Source organism: Melopsittacus undulatus, chromosome 3 (assembly GCF_012275295.1).
Source record: "Melopsittacus undulatus isolate bMelUnd1 chromosome 3, bMelUnd1.mat.Z, whole genome shotgun sequence".
Taxonomy (NCBI): domain Eukaryota; kingdom Metazoa; phylum Chordata; class Aves; order Psittaciformes; family Psittaculidae; genus Melopsittacus; species Melopsittacus undulatus.
In genome coordinates this window covers 25,140,767-25,153,756 of record NC_047529.1, presented here as the reverse complement: position 1 = coordinate 25,153,756, position 12,990 = coordinate 25,140,767, and the positions used below count along the sequence as shown (strand labels likewise).

Below are 12,990 nucleotides of genomic sequence, written 5' to 3'. Positions count from 1 at the left end.
AGCTGCTGAAATCCAGCTTCCTGGAAAGCAGAACCTGAGTCCACATGTATGTCAGAAAATAAAACAGATCAGGGCACACAGCCATGATCTTGGAACCAGCAAGCATGGTCCACGAGTTGGCTGGACATCTAAAATCCCTCCAAAAAAGACTGGCCAGATCCAAGCAGCCTTTTGGAAATGGTCCATCATGTCTCCTAACCCCAGAACTATGCTTGGGCATTATCTGGGAAAGTGTTAGCTGGCACAGGACAAAACTGTGTCACGAACAGTACTAAAAATGTAACAGTACAGTCGCATACCATATTTATTCCTTGTTTAGTTCCTACTATGAACATGCACCAGGATTATAAATACTAAGTTGCTTCTGGAGAACATGATTTTCAAAGTTAATTCTGTGAGTAGCCAATGCATTTAAAAATTAACAGATCACCTTTTCCAGGCATTATAGCTTCATCTGGGTTTAGTATCACATCCTCACTTAGGTGGCTGTTGCTTTCAGACCAAGAGAACAGAACCAAGTAAATGAGTAACAGCTGAGTATTTGTGTTTCCACATATACATATGTATATATGTATGCATACATATAATATGCAGCACAGGTGAAAAACTGCAGTCTTTATATTCTGGAGTTTTTTAATGTGCTCAGGCAGATGAGCATCTGGCTTCCTGATTTCAGCAAGCCTGCACTGCTGCCAGTAGGAACACTGGTCCTGACTGTCAGCTGATACAAAGGGGCATCTCTCTATGGACAGCGTCCCAATGCACAGCAGCTGAGACTGCTTCTCCACACTTTCCTCACATCAGGGTGGTGGGAAAGGGAGAAATTCACTTTAAAAGTGAAGTAACAAATTTATTAAATCCCAGCAATGATAACACCGCCAGCATGAGACAGACATCTGTTTCTCACAGATCTCAGTCTACAACCTAGTTCCGATGTGGAAAAAAATTAATAAACCAGCTTGAAAGAAAAAGGGACTTTATATCCAGAATTAATATGGTCCTTTTGTTCTGTTCCCAGGACACCTACAGTGACACTAGAAAACAATGATGCCAGGAAATGACTGTGCATTACTAAGATCTTAATTTATTTTCCATCTCCATTTGGACTCCTTCACAAAATGCTTCATTTCATAAGAAAGTCAATGTTTGAGTCAAGGATCCCCACTCTTCACAGTTGTCAGAGAGAAAAAAAGGTCTCACTGCCATAGGTAGATCCATTCTGCTGTGATTTCCAGAACATCTTGTGTTGGACTGTGCAATAAGTGACATAGCCAATTTACATGCTCCCATGACAAACCCTTTCACAGCATCAGTACGTAAAGGAAACATACAAAGATGACTAAATGTAAGCTGATCAATACTGTGAATCATTTACTCTGAGATGGCTTTGAAGCACACATGCAGGACATCAGTAAGCAACATCCTAGATGACAGTTCAAGACCATCCTGGTGTGGGCTGCACTCTCTGATGCAGAATCAGAAGTCCATGGAATACCACCTATTAACCCACAGCAGAAGCTGTGTGGAACTTAGAGCTGTTAATTGTTTTCACTCTACAGAGAAAATATGACCATCCTCAGAGGGTGGGCTATGTTTTTTTTTGCCAGAATTTGTCAAAGGAAGTCAGGCAACTCATGCTTTACTGTACACTGGAAGTCACTTAAGACTGTGTATCAAATAGGCTCAGAGACTTCTCTGGTCACTGAAAGGCACTGAGATCTCCTGAAGTAATTTCTGGGCAAGTTTTCAGAGCATCACCTCAACAGTCTATTTTCTGGAAAACTGGAGATGAAACTTTTTAATACTGCAGAATTAAGCAGTAACCTTAGGCATGCCTAACTACAGTGACAGTATCTACAGTGATGGGGAAATACCACATGCAGCCATTCTTTAACCACCAGCACAATAGTGTCAGTGAGTTTGGTGGACAGCCTAATCTCCAAGAACTGGGATTTTTACCTTCTTTCTAAAGTAATTTATATCCAAATTCCCTTCAGAATCTCTCTACATCAATCTCATACAAACATAGAAAACAAGTTACTAGAAAATGAAACGGTTTACTCCAGTGCCAGCTGAAGGAAACACCTTTCTGCCAGCAGGATCACATTAAACACACACAGCAGAATGTCTTGTACTGCGTACAAAAACACAGCTACCTGAATAACCTCCCCCTCTCCCTCGTCTCGTGATCCTCCCTAAAGCGAGTCATATGGCAGCACTTTTCTCCTTTTATGGGCAAAAAAAAAGGAGAAAGGAAGTCAGCACCAAGCGAGGGAGCGGGGCTGCGCTGCCACACGTCTGGACGCCGGGCTGCACTGAGCCGCGCTCATACCTCCTGACCGCTTTAATACAGACCCTGAGAGAGGGGTACCATGAATCAACTGCCATTTACTTTATTCACACATAATTACATGTCACCAAGTGTTTCACGCTGAACTCGTCACTACTGAATGTATTAAAAACTAAAGGATGGAGGGCATGTAATGTATTTGCATGTGCTTATCTACCATCGCCCTTTGTTTGAATGTCCTGTGAATAGCATGCGAGGCTCTTCTTTGGGGAACAGCTGTAGGGATAGCATGATGCAGAGCAGCAATTAAAATTATAGCACTTTATGCCGCATGAATTTCCATACGTGCCCTCACTGCCCCAGTGCCCACCACCAGCACCCAGCTCAGCCCACCTTCCTGCTCTCCAGCAGCTCTACAAGATGGAGTTAGGAGAAGTTATCAATGATCTGATTTACCAAATTTGGTTGTTGTTTTTTTTTTTTTTTGAGACAACTGTGGAAATGTCAGTAGCTCAATGCTAGGGAAAGGTATATATCAGGCAAAAAAAAAAAGGAATAAAAGCCTTGCTGTTCTTTTATCAACAGAAAGAAATCATTGTTTCTCCCTCAATAACTGATACTAGAGCTAAAAGCCAAAATCATGAAGACTCCTACCCAATAATAGCTATAGAATTGAGAAATTACAAGGAAACTCCTTTCCATGCACAGGTGATGGGACGAAGGATTTCTAGTAACTGTCATCTCCCCTCCAAGCACAGCGACAGGGTGCATCAGCCAGAGCCCACAGTGTGCACACAGCCAGGCACAGGACCCCCCCGTGCATCTTCCAAGGAGCCAGGGAATGTATTTGTCAGCATTACAGGTACCCATCATTATTAGGGACTACCTTGCTTTCCCTTAGCTGTTTATGTGCACTCACTCTTAGTTCTACGTGAATACTATGACTTAGTATTGAACTGCTTTGTCTGGGAGAGATCCTGCAAACAACTGATTCAGTTACATGAGTTATGCTGCTGGGTCACAGCCCACGCATCAGAGTTGAAATACAGATAAGTATTTCCAGGGTCAGAGTCTCTGTCCTTAAAACATTATTTATTTTTTATTTTTATTTTTTTAAGAAAGGAAACAAGTCTTCCCTGGTTCTCAGATCGCTATGAGGTCAGATCAGATGGCCAAAACAGCAGAGTAAGGAGTTTAAAATAATCCCCGTTTTTTTGAAGTCCAATGATGCTGTTACACAGAAAATAAAAAGTTGTTAAATATCTATAAATATTTCTTATTGTTAAAGAATGCCATTTGCTCCTTGGAAGCTTTGACATTTTAACAATGTATATGTAATTCTCTTTTGACAAATTTTATTTCAGTATAAACATGGAATACTTCTTTAAAAAGGAGTATTTTAACCTGTAGGTGTCCCTTTGCCTTATGAATAAATTAGAAGACACTGAGTAACAGCAACCACAAAGTACAAACACTTTATTACGATTGTGGTGACTCAGACTGCCAGGATTTGGCAGCCCACAGTGTTCCTCAGCAGCAGAACAAAAGGGGATTTTTTTTGGCTGATTTACTTTTAGTTCAGTAAAGGACAACACGATACTGTCTGTGCCATAATGAATCAAAACCTCAGTAAAACAAAGGCGTAAGTAGTCAGACCCCCATCATTTTTTGTCTCACAGTATAAAAATGGACAAGCAGATTATCTATGCTTCTAAGGCCTCTAATATATGTGCTCTTTTCCTTTGAGGAAAAAAAATAGAAGTAGTAAGATGATCTAGTTGCAGAGATACGTATCTCCCAGAATAGTGGGACATCATGAAATATCTTTGTATTTTCCTCTTGAAAACAAGAGATGTTGATATTAAATAAGTGGATTTTATAACACCTCTAATTAAAAGCATAAAGCCTGTAGACTTAAGTATTGCACTCTTAACAAAATCTCTCAAGTATTCAGAGCATGAAACACATTTTGAGAGAGACTCATTTTCCAGCATCCCCATCGTGATCTCATTTGGAACAGCAAACCGTCCCTGCAGTAATTGGTATTACAGAGCTCTGCTGCGGCACAGCCTTGTGAGAGGATGAGGGAAGTGTTCTGGTCCTACAGGGCATTTATTCTTTAATAATAAAAACATAGGAAAAATGGTTACAGAATATCATCTCCCATTTCCTCTGCGACCATCAGTTATTAGAGAGATGATTACAGAATTATTTCCAGAAGCTTCTAAAGATGTAAACATCTGTCATAAAATCTTTTATCTGAAGGAATCACCAAAATGTCTACAGATGATCCTTTAAGCAAAACACTGTGCAATTACAAAGCACTACAGTACAAGGAGTCAGACAGTATGTATGTGGGTGGGAGAAAGCATAACTAAGACAAAATTAGACCCTTCCTGGAAATAAAATAAAACATAACAAATTTAACAATATAGCTTTCTAAAATCTAAACAGGTCTGAGCAACATTTGCAGCAACTCCTCAATAATATTGAGTAATGTTATTAGAAATTTTTCCCCTCACCATTGCTTCTCACACCCAATTTCCACAGCATTAAACAAGCCCCCTCTGAAAAAAAATTAGGACCAGCAAATCATATGCACCAAATAAATACCGGTTCATGTCTCTCATGAAGGCTATTTAAACGCAATTCTGGAATCAATTTACTGGAGATAGGATCATATGGATCAGTTACCAGGGATAATCTTCCTCCTCCAAAATCAATTCAGCTCCATAAGTGGCACCATCACTCAGCACTTCTGTACCAGCTAACAACCATGAGTAATGATTTTTTGCCCCCTAGCTCCACACCACTATTAATATGCATGACAGAAACCAGAAGACAAACTTTCTCCCCATCTTCCCAGAAAGCCACTAACTCAACCTAACCTTCCAGACTTAATCTGGGGCAGTTGCAAAATGAAAATTACAATGATCAGGCTAGGTACCATATACACTCACAATAACAAAACAAAAACAGAAAGAAGGCTTTCTTTGAAATGTCTTTGAAAAGCAAGAGAACAATCCCTTCCTCCCACTTCTCAGTCTAACCACATTCAGTCTAGACAACAATAGTCGTAGGACACTACTGGGCTCAGTTCAGTTGTCAAAATATCAGCAAGGACGAGATGCTGATGATGGGCAATTGAATCAAAAGAGGCTCAAACTGTATTCTAAACCCTAAATAAAAACTTTCTCCAGAAGGGAATGTCAGTCTTGCCAAATTCTGGCCTTCATCCTCCAAAAGAGCTACACTTAGATTTATTAGTCCAGTTGAGGCTAGAAGTACAAAATGGACTCACAGAAGAATTTTGAGCATGGCTACAATAAATTTGCATATATAATGGAAATTAAGACAGCTTGGATGGTAAGCAAGAAGCCATCTAAGCTAATAGGAAACGAAGTTGTGAAAGCTGTAGCTTAAACATCACTTATCCTGGAAGCTCAACAGGTACCTGTGTTATTAAAAAGGATTGAAAAACCCTCAGGCCTCCCCAGGAGCAAGATACAGTCATCCCTTTCATAAGCCAATGAGGAAAGGAGTCATGCAATTAAAGTTTCAGATGGCAAGGCAGGAGCATGCCCCCAAGTACCATCAAGCAATTTAAAAACATCAGGAAAGTAACCACAGAGGAAGTAAAAGTAGGTGGTAGGCTCTTTCCAGGTTGCCAGGCTGGCTCACAACCACATCTGTGTCAGGGCAGTGCCCTAACCCACAGACTATAGTCTGTCCTGGACTATTCCTGCTGAGCTGTGAAATGGAAAAATATTTACTGGATTAAAGAATGAAACATCCCCAGAAACCAGATTTCCCACACCTGAATGCCTTCATCACAGAGCAGAAGTCACTTTCCCTCTGGCATAATTCATTATTTTTTTCAGAGTAGCACAGTTGCAGGTGAAATAAAGGACAGCTTATGCCATACTGCTTGTTGCAGTCTCCTGGGGAGAGGGAAATGTGAGCCCAAGTTACTTCAAGCTGAAAAGGGGACAGAGAACTTCATGAGTAAAGGATGTAACTAATGCACCATTGACTATAAGGAGAAGAGTCACTGCAAATGCTGCTGCCTCTTGTTAGAGCAAATAGCTTGCACTTACTTATTTTCTTAGCAAAACAAGCTTTTCAAATCCCAAGAGAACACTCCCATCTCATGATGCCAAAGGCAGTTATACAGGAGAGTGATGCCACTCTCCAGAAGTCACAGTGGTAACAGCTCTGGATGGATGCAGAACTGAAGCAATCTGTATCTGATTTTCTTCACAGTAAAGAACACAAACAACAGTGTGCTTTCAGACATGAGTTTTAAGAACATCAGCCTTAGCTTTGGGGCATCTAATTGTAAAGTAGGCCACTCAAATAATTTATGAATTCAGGCTGTAATACAACAGGGTGGATTCCTCCCCCTGCCAAATCCCATAAATTATATATAAAAAAACTTCTAACAGCTACTTAAAATTTAAGTTAAACCTGTGTGTATCAGAGAGATATAGGAGAGAACAGAATGGTGCTTACCTAGAATATAAGGAAGTCTACACATTCCCTTAAAAACACCAAACCACCTCCACAGTGCTACTATATTGCACAAACTCCTGTGCCCATAGATGACTCAGCAACCCAGAGCTCACCAGAGGACCAAAATCTCCAGTATGTTCTATGTGACAACTCCCATGTTGGACCAGTGCTCTTCAAGTGGTCTGATGGGTATATGTTCATGAAACACGTTTATTAACTTAAGATTTTAACCAAATCAGACACACTTGCGACAGGCATGAGTTGCATGACACCATGCGTTGCAGTGCTACTGGAACCTTCAAAACGACTTTTTCACATTTTACAAGCTTCACAACCTCCTTACACAGATTTACTCAAAAATAAACATTCGACTTGCACTTTAGCTTCACCTTTTTCACTGCCAGATATCCAAAGCATGATCTTAAAAGTCAGCCTGTCCACTGCCACTATGAACAGCCCTACAAAATTACTGTCACAGACAGGAAGTAACCATTCCAGAATTAAGGTGAGACTGACGCATATTCATGTTAACATGGAGATACCAACCATGAAATCATTTCTTAACATTTAAAATCCAAAATACTAAATAAAAATCTATGTCTCAGGGCTGTACTGGGTCATGTATGTCCTAAAATGCACTTTTCCTAGACCTATTACTGTATTTTACATATTTTACATTTTTTACTGTATTGTAGAAGTAACTACTACTACAAGTTTAAACCAAGAACTAGTAGCAAGCAGTATATAAAGACAGAAAATAAAACACATTTTTCATCTTAACTGAAAGTGTGAACTGGAATTCTGTGAAAACAGAAGAATGGTATGAATTGTACTTCACAAGAATTAGGACCTGCACATCTCACATCATTCACATTGCTCTCATCATCATTCACATGAGTGCATAGCAGCTTCTATTACAATTTTAATTTAAAATACAAAATTCAAATTTATGACTGCATTTTTGCAACTCTCAAGCTGCCCCATATATTAAAGATTTTAATTCATGCCTCTCAAACTGCTTTCTCTGATTTAATGTAACTGTTTTGCATTCCTAGATAACATGAGTAGAAAGCACTGCAAAAAGAATGATTGATAATACTGAAACAGATCCAAATACATACTGAATTCAGTACGGAAGAAACACCAAGAGGTTCTGGCTCCTTCAAATTGACATGAATTACTAGTATGCATATTATGTCCACTGATGTTATAGGTCACATCCACATACTCAGTTTGTCTCCAGAGCTTTAATAGGAGACCTAATGATGTCTGGATTGCATACAGGTTTTGGATATAGAATAATATTTTTCTGTTTTGTATAAAATGTGACATCAATGATCAAGTCCACGTGCTACTGCATGCACTATAGTGCTAAAGAATGACAGTGATTGCACAAAACTCTTTTACAGTTGCTCTAAAAAAATTAATTAAACAATATTTTGTGTCACTACAAAAACAGCACAGGGGGGTAGTGAAAAAGTACAGAGCAAGATACAGTAAAATACTGGGTAGTCATTAAGAAACCGAGAGCCTCACTTGCCATACTGTACATTTAAGTGAAACCTTAAAGACCAGACAGAAACTGAAGTTCAAGAATTTTATTCTTACTTGCTAGTTTATGCTTTTTATTAATGTCAGTCAAACCCTTCCTGCTATTCCCATAATTTGCAATTTCATTACAACTTCTTTTTAAAACCTACCCTAGAAAAGTTAAATTCATGAGTAGTAGGGCTTTATCATTAGTTTTTAACTCAGGCCTTGGGGGAGGAGGGAAGAATTACAGGAGGGTAGAAAGAGTCAAACACAAGAACTTACAAAGTTTATTCCTTAAAAGCATAAAGAAGTATGTTGCTGATGTGTAAGTCTTCCTTATGTATTATAACATTATGAAAGTTAGCATAGCAGAAAAAAGGAAGTACCAGCCTGGTTCTTCCTTGTGTAATATGAGTTGGGGTATTTCTGTAGAGCAGCACTGAGCATGTTAAATTCTTTGCTCACAAAGCAACCTCATGTCACAACAGCGTTTCATTCCAGATCTCCCCACCTAAGAGTTTGCTAAGTCGTTTTCATTTTTTCCTGACCTTGCAAATGGTGAGAACAGAAGCAGCAATGCAAAAACATTTCTGTCCCCCTTAACACACCCTTTCCCCATCCACATGTAAACTGCCTTTAGGAGCTGGTTAACAAAAAAAGAGCGAAAAGACGGGCTGTGCAGCAATTGAAGACTACCAGGAACAGGCTGGAAACCAACCTCCATCACCACCCTTGGCAAGTTATTAGCAACGCCACTGAAAGCATGTGAAGTTAAAGCCTTGCTCTGCTGCCTGTGAATTATGGAGCACTCGACAGTGGCGTCATGTATTACCAAGACCTTAGCATAACAAAACCCAGATAAACAAAATTAAAGCTAAACGGTCATAAAATTAAATTAGGGGGAAGCAAAATAGGAGGAATAGATGTACGCATGGTATCTGTTCACTGTAACACATCTCTACATGGACAGTGATTCAAATGAGATGAATGCGGTATAACAGATCTTGTTTCTTAGCTCATGCCTATGTACATCCCTCTGGAAACACCGCATTTATAACGCCCTGCATCCAACAACGACCAGCAGCTGGAATAGAAAGTTTTCGGCATAATCGAAGTTGTGAGTTTAACCCTCCCCCCCTTATTCTCTTCCCATACAGCCCAGGCATACTTACTCCAATAAGGCACTACGACGTGCGGTTTGGCTGCTATCCCCGGCCAGGGCTGGAGTTCAGCCGGGCTTCTGGGCCGGGAGCAGGCAGGGACAGGTCCCCACACTGGCGCTACGCAACCCTGCAGCCGCGTCGGCTCCGGCACTCACCGGCCGCCAACGAAGACCCAGCGACATCCACCGCTGGGAATGGACTGAGGGCCTGTGCCCGGGAGAAGCTCCTCCCGGCTGGGGAAAGGCCAAACGGGAAACCTCCTCTGGGGCTCGCCCCGCAACCGATGCCTTCCCCAAACGCAGCCGGCAGCCGAGGCAAAGTGAGCCCGCACAGAGCCCGCCGCCCCGATGCTACAGGAGCTGGCAGCAGTCTGGGGACGGCGCTTTCCCGGGCAACAGTTGGCTGCGTCCCCTGGACCCCCTCTTCCCGCCGCCCTGCGGGGCTCAGGGGCAGTCGCGCCGCCTGCGGCACCAGCCTGGGCGCGGTGACCCTGGAGCAAGGAGCGGGCACAAAAGCGGCGGAGAGGGCAGGGGGCTGGGGGAACCCTCCGCACGGAGAAGGCGCAGAGCCCGCAGAGCTCCGTCCCCGCCCCGCTCCCTGCGGGGCTGATGCTGGGGGCGCTGCGGGAACGAGCGGCAGAAGCGGCTCAGCCCGCTCGCCACTGCGCAGTCCCGGGCAGGCGGCAGCAGCCGGCCCCACCATGCCTCCCTCTCCCCTGCCCTTCCTGCTTACCTGAACCGCCCGTCGCCGCTCGCTGCTGCAGGAACCCTCGTCCATCCCCTGCACCTCGGAGACAGCCGGCGGCGCGCCCCTGCCCGGCCCAGCCCAGCCCAGCCCAGCGCGACGCTCCCAGGCCCGCCCCACGGTGGCTGCGTGCGGCTCCCGGCCCCGAGCGGGCGCGGCTCCCTCGGACCCGCCTCCCGCCGCCACGGGCTGGGGTGGGGATGAGGCGCCCTGCGGGGCCCAGAACGGGAGGAGGGGTCCCCGGTGTGGCTGCGGACAGGGAAGGGGCTGTGCGGCTCTGAACGAGGGGAACGAGAGATGGGGAGTACCTCGGCTCCGCACATGCAGGGAGGAAAGGGGAGCTGGGGCGTCTGCTTAGAGATAAGGGCAGAAAAATGAGCGGCTATCGCCCGTGCTGCCCCCTCGCCCTGGGCTATCGGTACTGACCCAAATCCGCCCAGATCCGCAGAGATCCCATCCCCTCTCCTCCCAGCTGATGGGTTCTTATTTTTGGGGGGAGCTGGACTGCGTGTGTCACAGTGCTTGAGATCAGCGGGGCTGCGCATACATTTTTTTTTCATTTTTGGCTTTGCAGAAGGCAGCACTTCCTCAAGACGTCAAAACAGATCTGAGCCCGTTCACAGCTCGTGAAAATACTTTGTACTTCCTCCTGCTGTTTTGCGGGTTAAATAAGGTTAAAAGTTGCGAGAGTGGTGGAGCAGCGCTTGATCTCCCCCTTCCCTAAAGACAATTCTATGAGTCGTTTACAGAAAGAAACAGACAAAAAGCCTACAAGTAACAGTATTGGAAGCACAGCATAAAAATATCTAGATATTTGTTCATACCAGGGTTTTGTTTGGCGAGCTCTTTAAATGTGAGAAGCCATGATGCTGACCACAAAGCCAGTACAGCTCTGTGCCAGTGAACCAAAGAGCTCACAGCTGCGTTCTGCCTGAGGCGAACGCCTCGAAGGAAGGGCCTGGGTGCACCGAGAGGTGTGATTCTCATGAATAAGGCAAGCTGTGAAGCGGTGGGAAGCCGAGCGGTTTGCTAGAGCTGTGAGCACGTCGGATCTGCTGCCGATTTGACCCTCTCCCCTTTCACTCCCTCTGAGCAAGCATCCCAGAGCAGCATCACTGACATACTTTAACTTCTTGCCTTTACCCAGGCTGTATCCAGATGTCCTTGAATTGTTCTTTGGTCTGAAAATTCCAAATTTTCTAGTTAGAAAATAATTTGAGTGACATACTTAGTCTATTAAAAGCCTTGGTATCTGTTACTGAAGCACATATTTAATATAGCTACCCTTGCAGCACCCAGCTTAGTAGAACACTAAGCTGCTGGCTTGCATTTTTTATCCTCAAGTCTCAAAGTACCTTTTAAAAGAAGTAAATCGCATTGCTCCACTTCCAAACAGGAAGAACAGTCACATGGAAAACTGGAACCAGGAGAAAGAACTGAACCTCAGATTCTCAGATAGCAGCTTAATGTTCTCTTTTACTTACTTTTCTGGGGCATGCCTTCTGACTGCTGTGTAATGGGCATGTCTTTAGCTGGATGCTTTTACAAAAGAGGCAGCTGTCACCCATCATCTGGAAATATTCTGACTCCATTAGTGCATGTTATATGTATGCACTCAGGTTGTCTGCACTGAATGCATCAGGGACTTACCCAGAAGAATATTTTGATTCGTGTTACAGATAGTAATTAGGAGCTAAAAACGTCCAACTTTTAAATCCTGCCAAAACAAAGGGACCGTTATATATTGATGAAATGAACTGTAGAACATCTACATAGCTTTAACATCACATGCTGCACTAAAGACTGAACTTGAACAGCCTGTAGTGGCATGGCAGGCAAGTGACACATTTCAGATTCTCAGCTTTGCACAATGATGTTAGAGACCAGGAAATAATTGTTTAACCGGCTACTTGTGTATTATCCAAGCCAACAGTAGCTATCTGTGCTAAACTGTTATGCTAGTGGTGGTGTGAGACAAATCTAGTTTGAGGGACATTGGTAGGTTTCAGATTCCTCAATGAAGTAATTTCTTATTCCTTGGACTTTGTGAGGGAACTCATATAGTGCCCAAGTTTTGTCTTCTAAGAAGTGCAGGATTCCCATTAAAATACTATCTCATGGCTACCAGCCCCATCCCAGTGTTTCAAACACCTTAAATTTTCTCAGACGAAAGAATATGCTTGCATTTACACAAGTGAAGTGTGCCTCTAAATGTAGGCATAACAGACACCTGCATGTTATTAGATGTTAATTAGGTATCTATTCTCCCATTACAGTCAGTAGTAGGATCCAGGCCTGATGCTTTCATGCAGTTGTCTTGCATATCATGAGAAACAGGTAGCTGCCTACAGTCAGTTCCCTGGTGAGCAACACAATGCATCAGTCACAAAGAGGTTGTGTTATCATAGCTCAAAGCTACCCAGGCTCTGTTGACACAGGTCCTGATCCACAGGTAGGATAAGCAGATGTATTCAGGGCTTCTTAAGGTGCACTTGGGTATCATGCCTTGTTTTCTTCTGCTCTTCAAAAGCATCAGATCTCTTGTAGGTCCTTGTGACCTATCTCAGGTGACTCAAATGTCCATTGCTATGCGAATTAATCTGTCTTAACTACAATAGAAACTTAGACACCTAGCTGAAGACACCTTCATACAGACATCTAAAATTTAAGAGTGTGAATCCCATACTGAATCTCATCGAAAACAGTCTGCAATCTCAAATGTCAGGCAAATTTAACACTTTTCTTTTC

General features: G+C 43.1%; 1 protein-coding gene across 3 annotated transcripts in view; it reads right to left on the bottom strand.

Moving 5' to 3' along the window:
- The window catches only part of CYRIA (CYFIP related Rac1 interactor A), a 56,041-nt gene extending 45,723 nt beyond the window's left edge, over positions 1-10,318 (bottom strand). For all 3 annotated transcript variants that reach the window (XM_034060364.1, XM_034060362.1, XM_034060365.1), the window contains exon 1: positions 10,231-10,318. The gene's annotated coding sequence lies outside the window, so the exon portion shown is untranslated. The remainder of the gene's footprint in view (positions 1-10,230) is intronic.
- Between the last annotated feature and the right edge of the window lie 2,672 nt (positions 10,319-12,990).